We start from the raw sequence: 12,681 nt of genomic DNA on the forward strand, positions 1-12,681 counted from the left end.
GGAAGCGATCTGTCTAGTATGTTCACGTATTTGCCTAAATTTCATAGATCAACACATCCCTAAATATATCTGCAACGGACATTCGAAGTTAGCTAAAGTAATCAGTTAGCTGAATAGGAATTACCAAAGAGAAATTATCGACAACTTGACTCCTTTCAATTGCTTTACCAGAATTTCGGTCGTTATTTAAGCTATTAATAGCAAATCAGGATGACTAAAATCTCAATTCCTCATATCTCATTTAAAAATTTCCTCTTCACTACCAGAGTATGATAATTCATTCTGATCGTTCGCTTCTTTTCACTTGTCCTTCGTTCGTTGTAATTCATTTATTCATTCGTTAATAGAAAACAAATTTAGTCTGTGCTGCTTTCTTTAACAAAACGTGGATTGTTTACTACATATCTTTTCTGTATGCCATGTTGTTTGAAGGATACTTCCGGTCATAGGGTAGAGACATTTTTCACATCCAAGCGCTCGTGTTATCTCCCACTTCAAATATTCTTCCTTTCTTTTTACTTTTTCTTTCTTTAACACCCCGCCCCCCACCGAAATCTCCATCTCTAACTGCAAAATTCATTGAACAACAAAAAGGATATGTTGACTTCAGTCATCTAACATTTACAAATAGAACACGGGCATAGAAATATATAGTCTATAACACACACACATATACACACACAGAGCAAAATACGGATACATAGGATGACATACAGAAACTTAAGTTGGGATAGAGAGAGAGAGAGAGGGGGAGATGTAGGAAGGAGAGTAAAAAAAGAAGAGTATATGTGTAGGAGAGGGTTTGTGTGTATGTGTGCGTGCATGTGACCGACCACACAAAAAAACACACACACATATATATATAGTACCAGATATTTTGAAAAATCCTTCCGTACTTAGTATGGATGTGCTCAACGCCTCCGGTAATTCTTCGGAAGCAAACTGTTGCTAACGACATTTGTTTCAGCAATGTAAACTTCCTCATAAAATCAGCCATTTGTGGCCACCACTCGACAAGGAAGACAACGTAGGCATGGTTGTGTGATTAACAATCTCGCTTTGCATACATGCAGTTTTGGGTTCGGTCCCACAGTGCGACATGTTGGACAACTGCCTTCTACAATAACCTCCGACATACCAATATGTTCATTGTAGATGAAAAGAGTATGCATGTCCGTTATGTGTGTGCATGTGTGTTTGTGTGTCTGTGTTTGTACTTCCCCACCCCCAACACCACCGCGTGACAGCCGTTGTTTACTTTGTCGCCATCGTCGTAACCGAGTTCGGCAAAAGCTGACGATGGAATAAGTACGAGACTTAGAAACATAAATACTGGAGACGATTTATTCAATTAAACCTGTCTAGGCAATGCTCCATCATGGCAACACCTGAATAACTGATACTAGTAAAAGATATTAAAGAATAAGAGATTAAAGATAAAAAAAAAAGCATTAATAACTGTTTCTAATCAGTGTTGTTTTTGGGTGTGTGTGTGTAACTTCAATATTTACTGATTATAACTTTTTCCCATCTGCCTTAACGAACCCTCAGTTGTCACGCTATCAAAATCCAAATATTCAACTTAATGAGCGAGTGGATAACTAGTCTTGAACCTTTTTCCGTAATCTCCAGGAAGACCTTTCGAATTAGGGGTACAGTTCATTTGACGGATGTCCACATGGCTACCACTAAAGCCATTTCCGTCTACAAAAATGGCGTAAAGTGGCGTTGAAATGAAAGATTGAACAGCAAACTTAGAACACAGGTATGCATAAAAATTGTTTAAAATTTATTTGTGTGTTGAATAATTTGATTGAATTTCTAAAAGGAGCGAGGCGCAAAATTGGTAACTGGAGCAAAATTAGTAATTTCTGATTTCCCGTTATTTGAAAGTTGCCTGTTTGAAACCATTACATTGCAAGTACTGCATCATCCTTTCGTACTCTTACATCATCTTTGGGAGTGAAATTTGGTCTGCATAGTTGAAGTTGCGGGGCGAGTGGTTTAGTGCTTAGGGTATTGGACTCACGATTGTGAGATTGTGGTTTCCATTCCTGGACCAGGCGACGTGTTGTGTTCTTAAGCAAAACACTTCGTTTCACGTTGCTCCAGTCAGCAAAAATGAGTAATCCCGCGACGGACCGGCGTCACGTCCAGGTCCGGAATATATACGCTAGGAAACCGACTCTTGCGAGTCGGCATCACTTGAGAAGGTAACTTTACTGATTATTATTATTTTTTCTTTTTTTTTGTTGAATTTGAAAGTTTGAAAAGTAGTCAGGTGACAGGTACTTTTTTCAAGAAATTTTTCTTAAAATATTACCTGATTGTAATTGATGTTAAAATATCTGGATAATTTTGGATGTTTAACAATCAATATTCTTTCCTGTTGGATTCCAAGTCATCTCCCCCCACCCCCACCCACACTATCTAATTTGATAATTTTCAAAAATGTCTAAAATGGGGTTAACTGATTCATGACTAATTTATCGGTAACATAGGCGCAGGATTGGGTGTGTGGTAAGTAGCTTGCTTACCAACCACATGGTTACGGTTTCAATCCCATTGCATGGCACCTTGGGCAAGTGTCTTTTACTATAGCCTCGTGCCCACCAAAGCCTTGTGAGTGGATTTGGTAGACGGAAACTGAAAGAATCCCGTCGTATATATGTATGTATATATATATATATATATATATATATATATGTGTGTGTGTGTGTGTGTGTGTGCTTGTGTGTACGTACATGTTTGTATGCCTGTGTTTGTCCCCCAACCAATGCTGGTGTGTTTATGTCCCCGTAACTTAGCGGCTCGACAAAAGGGAACCGATAGAATAAGTACTAGGCTTAAAAAGAATAAGTCCTGGGGTCGATTTGTTCGACTAAAGACGGTGCTCCAGCATGACCGCAGTCAAGTGGCTGAAACAAGTAAAAGAATAAAAAAAGAATATCTGGAAGTCAACCACTCCAACAGTTCGTGTAGAAACTATAGAGAATATTTTATGGCAATTTTTTACATTTAGCCCAGCTTTATTAATTTTATATCACGTGCCATTTTCCGATGATTCTCTTTAATTTGACCAGGATTTAAAATTTTTGTTGCTTTGTTAATCATTCTGATGACTGAGGATGGATATTGATGCGTATGAGTCTTTTTTCAAATGTAATTCTGGCGCAGGAGGTAACGAAGTCAGGAGTTACTAAATTCTTGGAAAGGAAATCAATTTAGTGCGTGGTCGGCTTCATAAATTGACCTCCAAGGGTTTTTCGATTTTCCCATTTCGGTGACGGCGACACCATTTCTGGTTTAAAAAAAAAAAAAATTAAAGCTCAAGTTTTCAGTTTCTCCACCACCACTAATTTATACTATTCGATATTAAACACACATATCACTATAGAACATTGCGATCACGCTTTTGTGGTCGACAATGAAATAACAGCATCAGATTTAGCGTGAAAAATTTCACTTGATTTTTAAATTTCAAAAAGTGAAAGTCAAATAGAAAAGGTCCGTGCCTTCTACTGTAGCTTCAGGCCGACAAACTCCGAGTAATTGAATTTGAGAAACGAAAAATGTGTGGAAAACATGTTGTAAGCACACATTTTTAAAAATTTCACGTTTTTCTCCACGATAACTGCAAGCTGAAATATATAAAGTATTTTAACCAGCCTAAAGTTCGCAGCCATATATAAGATCAGGATTCAATTGAATTAGGCACTTAAATGGTAAGGCACTGGGTCGGGTTGAAAATTAAGGGTACACAACAAAAATAGACGAATACATACGCGGGTACCGAAGTACAGGCAGAAAGATGAAGGTGCACTTGCTGCTGGCTTTTGAATGTCTATACATTCACCTGATGAAAGCGGTTTTTTTCTAATAATGTAAAGCTTCCATCAATCAAAAATTCGTTGGAAATATCTAGTGATTTGACACATTATTCATCTGTAATATGTGTATGCGTGCATGAGTCGCTCTTTACTGCTTACTCAATCTTACTCAGTGTTGGTTTATTCGCTTAGCAGTTTTGGCAAAAGTAATCACTAGAATCAGCACCTGACTTTAAAAAAAAATAATAACAATAAAAGCACCGGCGCGGGAGCGATATGTCCTGTTAAATTCTCCAAGGCGGTGCTCCAGCATTTGGGACTGTTATATTCACAAATCAAAAGTTGCAGCTGGTGATGCAAGCGAAATTATGGAATTAAAGCAGCTTATAGAAAGACGTTTTACTTGATTAAGTCAGTATTCCTTAGTTTCTTCTTCTTGCAGAAGAAGAAGAAGAATGTTCCAAATCTTTTTATATAAAAATACATTCCGTGAATTTCTAAGCTATTTTCTCTCTTGGCTCGTTGTAAAGAGAGTCCGATGGCAAGTAGTTTTGGAACTTTGGTGTCATTTGCTGACATTTTCCCCCCTTATAACGTGAGAGATAATTACAATCACAATACAGTTGGGATAATGAAGGATTATTAAATTTTTAGCGTGTGTCCCTATAGAGTTTTTTTTTTTTAATTTTATCAAGCCTCTCTTTCTTTGCTTCAGCAATTCTATTCGTTCAATTCTAGCCATCTTTTTCTGTGATCAAAATATGTGAACTATTTGTCTGTTGTTTTCTCAGTAGTTTCTTTAGAATATAGTATCGCATGATATTGCTGCGAAATGCAACCTCCTGACACCAACACATCCAAGTCAGCAGCTAGGGAACCGCAGACCAGCCCAGCAAGTTAATATGCGTAGAGTGGACGTAGTCGTATCTGGTTGGAGGTCTTGCGTAATGTGGGTCTTCCTCGCCCAATTCACTTCGACTGGTCACGGCACATCTTTTCTTCGATTGTCTTCGTTGCGAACTTCACACAGGGGCTAAACAGAGAACGATACAAGGACGGACAAACATATAAGTGGGGACAAAAATAAAGTGAACGAATAGAAAATATGAATAATGAAATAGAATGAAGGTCACTCGACCCCACATCTGAGCTACTTCATACAGACCCGAAACTAGTGAACTTGGGAAACATCCGCTTCGCTAGTGGAGATCACACCCGTTCACCATCCAGGTAGAGCCACAGATGCCTCAATCTCAGCACATGTCTGCCCATCAACAGCCAAAGCATCCCTAGCTCACCCTTTAACGGTTGTTGGCAGCAAATAGAGAGTCTCACAAGCTGTTTCGAGCCCTTCTACAAGAAGTGGAAGAGCTGATTTTCCAGCTTGATCAACTACGAATCAGGGCAAGGAACGATAGCTAGGCCGTCGGTGATGACCGATGCAATGAACACATTGGCTACCTCCGCCCTCCCTTTCATGGATAGCCACCGCCAAGAGCAGGTCTTGACTATATGGGTCACCCTGCTCGATACCTCGGACCAGTTCTTCTCTATTCGGAGGTCTGGTCCGAGCCAAACTCCTAGCAACTTAATCGGACCCTCCGTCCAACGTCCCACGAAGCTATCAGGAGGCATCGAGTTGCCTCTCCAGGTGCGGAGCTGCAAGCCGACTGACTTTTCACGATTAACTTTTGCTCCTGCCACCGTCTCGTAAGCCTTAATGTCCTTGCCTACCCTCTGTAGGTGATCCATTTCGGTTACGATAACGGTGATGTCATCCGCGTATGCTGAAACCAACTTTCTACAACCTCTCAATACATGGCTATGATGCTCCCCCACTGGTCCATTTTTGTTAACTCCTTTTGTACTAGCGTCATACTGTAGCAGGTCTTGTTTGCTGTTTACCAAATATTCTGCCATGCTTCTTCATTCTCTGTTGATGCACCCCCGTACGCTAATCAGTCCACGTCCACCTTTACCTCTTTTCATGTAGAGCCTGTTACTATCGCAAAAAAAAAAAAATTCTTCACTTAGATTTTTTCACTGTCTCCATACTTTTCCCAATCCGCTCCCACAGATCCGACGCTTCGCACAAAACGTAACAAAAGAAAGCAAATAACAGCAACGACATAATAATAAAAATGGTTTCAAATTTGGCACAAGGCCAGCATTTTAATAGAGGAAGGGAAAGTCGATTACATTTATCAAACTCGAAAGGGTGAAAGGCAAAGTCGACTTCAGCGGAATTTGAATTCAGAACATAAAGACAAATGATATGCTGCTAAATATTTCGCCCGGCGTGCTCACGATTCTACTAGCTCGCCGCCTTACTAAATAATGATTTCAAACTTCGACACAAGGCCAGCAATTTTGGGTGAGGCTTAAGTTGATTACATTAACCCCTAGTACTCAACTGGTACTCATTTTATCTACCCCCAAAATTTGAAAGGCAAAGTCGACCTGGGCGGAATTTGAACTCAGAACGTAACGGCAGACGAAAGACCGCTAAGCATTCGCCCGGTGTGCTAACGATTCTGCCAGCTCGTCGCTTTGCTAAATAATAATAATAATAATAATAATAATAATAATAATAATAATCTTTTCTACTATAGGCACAAGACCTGAAATTTGGCAGAGGGGGATAGTCGATTACATCAAGCCCAGTACTCGACTGGTGCTTATTTTACCGAATCCGAAAGGAGGAAAGGCATAGTTGAACTCGGTGGAATTTGAACTCAGAACGTAACGACAGGCGAAACACCGCTAAGTATTTAGCCCAACGTGCTAACAACTCTGTCAGCTCGCCGCCTTACTAAATAATAATAATGATAATAATAACAATACTAATAATAATAATAATAATAATAATAATAATAATCTGGAAGCACAAGGCCTCAAATTCGGGGGAAGAGATTAAGTCGATTATATCGACTCCAAAAAGATGAAAGGCAAAGTCGACCCCCGTGGAATTTGAAGTCAGAATGTAGCAATAACAGTAATGATAATAACGATGCAAATTGTAAAGGCTTTGATAAATACATGTTTATGTTGATATTCCCAAATGCTAAAATATCACTACATATTTAACATGCCTGTAAATATAGAAGAAATATCATAACTTCAGTTTTAATCCGTCTGTAACCGCCGCTTCCGTCATATGCCATGCACATGCACCTGTGCAGTACATCGGACGCACTCGAGAGAGAGGAACGAATTAATTATCTCGCTTGGAATCCGCACGCTCGAGCAGGCCTTTCTCTTCACGATTGCCACTTGAAAATAAGCAGCATACACAGTGGATCCGTCCAGCAGCGAGATCAAGTGGAAAGTAACAAACGATCTCTCTTGTTCTTGGGGCTAAACGGCTATGAATTTACCACCTACGTGTGCGTGAAAATTACTTTCTTTGTGTTGCACAGAGAGGAGATAACCACGAAACTGGAGCCTTTGCCATCAGTTGTGAAGCGTCCACTTTACCCCATGTGTGTCGCAGCGGTTGTAGTTATGTGTGCACGGTTAAAAAAAAAAAAAATAATAAATAAAAGAGGAGAGCGAATTAGACAGGCACTAAGTTAAATCTAAAGGGTAAAAAGGTAACTGACGTCAATTGTTTTCAACTGGTCCCACACTGTGATGGAATAAATCAAATTTAATTAAAAGGATAATCAACACTTACAATTATACATGTACATGTGTACACACATATATATATATACATATACATACATACATATACATATATATATATATATATATATATATATATGTGTGTGTGTGTGTGTGTGTGTATATATATATATATATATATATATATATATATATATATATATATATATATATATATATATATAAATTACGCTAAAATTCAATTAACTTTGGATAAGATCATCGTTACCAATATTTTCTTCTGTCATTTTAGCTTCAATTCATGATAGCCTCCGTCTACTGTCCATTTACTAAATCCAAACTGATTGTATTAGGTTAAAAAAATTTTTTAAAAAAAAAAAACCAATTTCGATTAATTAACCAGACTGACATTATTTAGTATAGATGTGTTTAATAAGGCTTATTTGGCGTTTTGCTGGATTTATCAATCTACAATTTAAGATTTTAAGTGAAATTATTTTTATGGACTTCCGAGGCCTTGAGATGGTTTCCTCTACTTTTATCTTCGATGTTAAATTTTATGGCTAAGTTATTTTATCGCTTACGTTTTATTTGTTTCAGTCATTAGTCTGCGGCCATGCTGGGGCACCACCTTGAGGAATTTTAGTCGAATCAGTAGATCCCAGTACTTATTTACTTTTTAAGCTTGGTAGTTATCTATCAGTCTTTTTTGCCGAACCGCTAATTTACGGGGATGTAGACTCACCAATACCGGTTGTCAAGCGGTATTGGGGGACAAAGAGAGACATATATGCACACACACATACACATGTATGTATGTATATATGTATGTATATGTATGTGTGTGTGTGTGTGTGTGTGTAGTATGTATACGACAGGCTTCTTTCAGTTTCCGTGTACCAAATCCATTCACAAAGCTTTATTCGGCCTGAAGCTTTTGTAGAAGACATTTGCCCAAATTGCCACGCACAGGGACTGAAACCGAAACCATGTGGTTTGGAAGGAAACTTCTTAACGCACAGCCACGCCAGCGCCTAAACTGTGGATGTTTATGTCTGCTTTTTGTTTTTTATTTCTTTTGCCCCACCGTTGATTAAATCATGAACTTTAGCACTTATTTTATTATTTTTTTTTTTTGTAGTTGCTTTCTGTTATATTATCAATTAGTAATTTGCTGTGCATACAGATATCCACCTCATAAACAGTTTCTGTTTAATCTGTTTTATAAATATATTTGGGGAGTTCTTAATAGGATCGAGAAATTCGTTTAATTCATGATGGAAGCTATTAGAAATAAAGTTTAGTTTTTTTTCACTGCCATACTTGTGTGAGGCGTGACTGTATGGTAAGAAGCTCGTTTCCCACCCACATGGTCCTGCGTGACACCTTGGGTACGTGTCTTTTACTATAGCCGACCAAAGCTTTGTGAATGGATTTGGTCAACGGAAACTAAAAGAAGCTCGTCGTATATGTATATCTATCTACCCATGTATGTGTCTCTTTCTCGCTGTGCTTGTACCCAACAACCGTTGATAACTGGTTTTGGTGTGTTTACATCTCTGTAACTTGGCAGTTCGGCCTAAGAGATCGACAGAATAAGTACAAGGCGGCGACCCAGCATGGCCTCAGTTCAATGATTGAAACAAGTAAAAGAGATTAAATGACTGAAAAAGTAAAAGAGAAACAAGTAAAGGAGATTAAATAATCAACTTAAATGATTGTTGAAAAATTTAATCTTTTGTTACGTACATTAAAGAATATTTGAGATCACGCAGAATTTTGGTAAAGGTAAAAAAAGTGGCATTGTTAAACGTAATAAAGACGCTAAACTATAACGAGTCAAAGCTGTTAGCTATAGACACCACAAAAACAAGTACAGTTTTTCTGAAGTCTCAACAATTTACTGACACAAGAGTATCGCAAATAATTATGCTTCAATAATTGCGGCGCTTGTTCAGTCATTGCTTTAAACTTCACAACACCATATATTCGGGGAAAAAGTATTTGGTTGAATTGAACTCGGTATTAAATTTGCCGGTATTGAATTTGCCGATTCTGAAGAGAAGAAGGTTGATACAAGAATATGACAAACAACGGAAGTAAAAGTTTGCAAAAATCATTTAACCTGACATAACATTTACCAATTCTTTAATCAACGTCCAAAAATGCTGCTAGCTAATGTTAACAGTGAGAGAAAGAAACGCAAATGTGGACAAAAAAAGTGAATAAAGGGGAAAGGCTATTTACAAAACGAATACAAATGTGTAACAAAGAGAAACTAAATGGATAAGCAAACAGACGTAAAACAGGGAAACCGGATTGGAAAGAGAATTCAAAATGTATGCACACACACACACACACACACACACACACACACACACACACACACACACACACACACACGCGCGCGCACACACACACACACACACAATCACCCACCCACACATATGTATATGTATATATATATATATATATATATATATATATATATATATATATATGGAGAGAGAGAGAGAGAGAGAGAGAGAGCAGGAGAGAGAAAGAGACAGAGGGGAAGACAGAGAGAAAGACAAATATTTGGGGTTATAGATTAGATATATATAAATAAAAAAGCTAGGAAGATATATATATATATATATATATATATATATATATATATACACACACACACACACACATGTATCGGCAAATTCAATACCGACAAAACCAAAAGTCCAGAAAATGAACCGGAAATGATACTACCACCGCCACAAAGATAACAACTTCCTCTTTAAGAGCTCGTGTGTTTGAAAAGGTTTACGAAAGTGGTCACATACAAGAAAATAACTTCTCAAAAAAGGTTATTAACATCCTCGTAAAAGGTTTTATAACATGTTTCTAAAAAATAATTTTTTAAAAATCACCTTTACACTTCAAAAACTGTATTAAGAAATCCTCATAAACTTTCAAATATACATACATACATACATATATATATATATATATATCTTCTTATATATATGTGTGTATGTGTGTGTGTGAGTGTGTGTAAAAGAATATGTATATATATATATATATATATATATATATATATATATATATATATATATATATATATATATATATATATATTTCGTTTTTGTATTTGGTTTGCAAGATTCTTTATGTGAATTAGTGTACTGAAGCATATTTTATTGTCCGTGGAGAGTCATTCTCTTTTAGTGCCTTATTACTTAACACAGTCACCGGTTCGATTTCCACTCACTTACTTATTTTTTCTAAAACTTTCGTTGTGTTTTGCAACCTTTTCAATAGTCATTGACTCTATATGTTATCAGAACCGTGTTCTGTCCGTCGAGCACATCGATCTCAGGATATTTTTAAAACCCTAGTACTTATTCCATCGGTTATTTTGACAAACCGCCAAGATAAGGGCACGCAAATACACTAATACTTATTGTCAAGCAATGGTGGGGTGAGTATAAAAACAGACATTGACACACAAATACACACACACACACACACACACACACACACACACACACACACACACACACACACACACACGACAAGCTTTTGTCAGTTTCCGTCAATCAAATCTGCTAGTAAGGTTTAGGTCGGCCCGAGGCTATAGCAGAAGAAACTAGATGCCAAGGTGCCACACAATGAGACTGAAGCCGGAACCATGTGGTTGAGTAGCAAGCTTCTTACCACGCAGTCATGGCACCTTGGGCAAGTGTCTTCTATTTATAGCCATGGGTCGACCAAAACCTTAGGAGTAGATTTTGGTAGACGGAAGCTGAAAGAAGCCCGTCGTATATACGTGTGTGGGGGGAGGCGCGCGTGTGTGTATGAATTTACTTGTACAATTACTTGTGTCAGCTTGACCAGATTTTAACGGTGGAACTCGAAGAAGATAAGGCTATAAATAATAGCGTGTTAGATACTGAGTGAAAAAATCCCCTTTGGATACAAAATACTGAAAGCTGCCCAATATTTACATGCTAGGATTTATAGCTTTATCTATTATCTATTCGAGTTCAACCGTTAATAATGGATTATTTCACGTCCTTTCGAAGTTTGTCAAGTTTTATGACGTAAACAACATTTTGATTAGCACAGTTTTTTTTTTAACTGACTGTTTTAAGTATTTTCCTAACCTTCTATTCAAATATGTTTTTCATGCAGAAGGCACCCTTGAGAAATTGGCTCAGATTATACCAAATCAGTGAAAGCAAATTAATTTTTTCCGTTCAAAACCGATATAGACTCACATTTTATTTACGTTCTACAATATATGTTTAGACTATACTTCACTAAGGAGCAAGTTACTGAATTATCTCACCATATTTCTCAGAGATGATCAAACATAAACACACACCTTTGCGTGCCTACATTTAATTTCAGTCAATTTGAATTTCGGTGTTATCTACCTTGCCATTCTTGACAAAACCTGTCACAAAACCTGATTACGATCTTAATGATAAGAGCGTAATTTTCATTGATTAAAATCGGATGGAGACTCTTTGCATTAAGTATGTTAGCACCCATTTAAATACTTATACAATAAACGCATTACTCATCATATGACAGTACCATTGGTAATATACTCTGGCCATACTCCAGGTAATATGAAATAATGTTAGAAAGGTACAATATTTATAATTTTAATTCCATCAAATTTTCGGGGGAATTGATACTAAAGAAACGAATACAACTTTTCAACAGATATATATGAATATTTGTATATAAGTATGTATGTATGTATGTATGTATGTATATATGCATGTATGTATGCACGCATGCATGCATGCATGTATGTATGTGTGTGTGTATGTATGTATGTATGTATGTATGTATGTATGTATGTAAGTATGTGTGTGTGTATGTATGCATGTATGTATAACATTTTCAGGATCCAGAAGAATCGAAGTATTTTTAATAACAAAACCAGTAAAGTAGAGTCGAGGATACTATATTATTTGTGCGAAAAATCCTTAGTGTTAAATTTTACTCTTAATTCACTTCAAGAAAACGCTTCTTTTTTTTTTACATGATATTAATCAGTTCATTAAAGAAATCACATCTGAAAACCAACATGTCAAACAGTAGAATGAGTTTGTGTGTGAATAGTTCGTGAATTTGGTTTGTTAAACTTTATTCAGTTTTGGTTTGTACTTTCTATGAATACAGTTTCTTTGTGTATTCATGCTTGGTTTGTGGAAAAATTTGGAACTTGGGGAAC

The 12,681-nt window shown here is 37.0% G+C and overlaps 1 long non-coding RNA gene across 1 annotated transcript; it reads right to left on the reverse strand.

Annotated features, from left to right (window-relative positions):
• Positions 1 to 2,838: 2,838 nt before the first annotated feature.
• Positions 2,839 to 4,690, reverse strand: LOC149132230 (uncharacterized). The gene is made up of 2 exons (XR_016244789.1): positions 3,786 to 4,690; positions 2,839 to 3,301 (listed from the first exon to the last, which is right to left on the reverse strand). It is a non-coding gene; the product is annotated as an uncharacterized LOC149132230 (long non-coding RNA).
• Between the last annotated feature and the right edge of the window lie 7,991 nt (positions 4,691 to 12,681).

The sequence above is a fragment of the Octopus bimaculoides genome, chromosome Z (assembly GCF_046866305.1).
Source record: "Octopus bimaculoides isolate indiv1 chromosome Z, ASM4686630v1, whole genome shotgun sequence".
Taxonomy (NCBI): domain Eukaryota; kingdom Metazoa; phylum Mollusca; class Cephalopoda; order Octopoda; family Octopodidae; genus Octopus; species Octopus bimaculoides.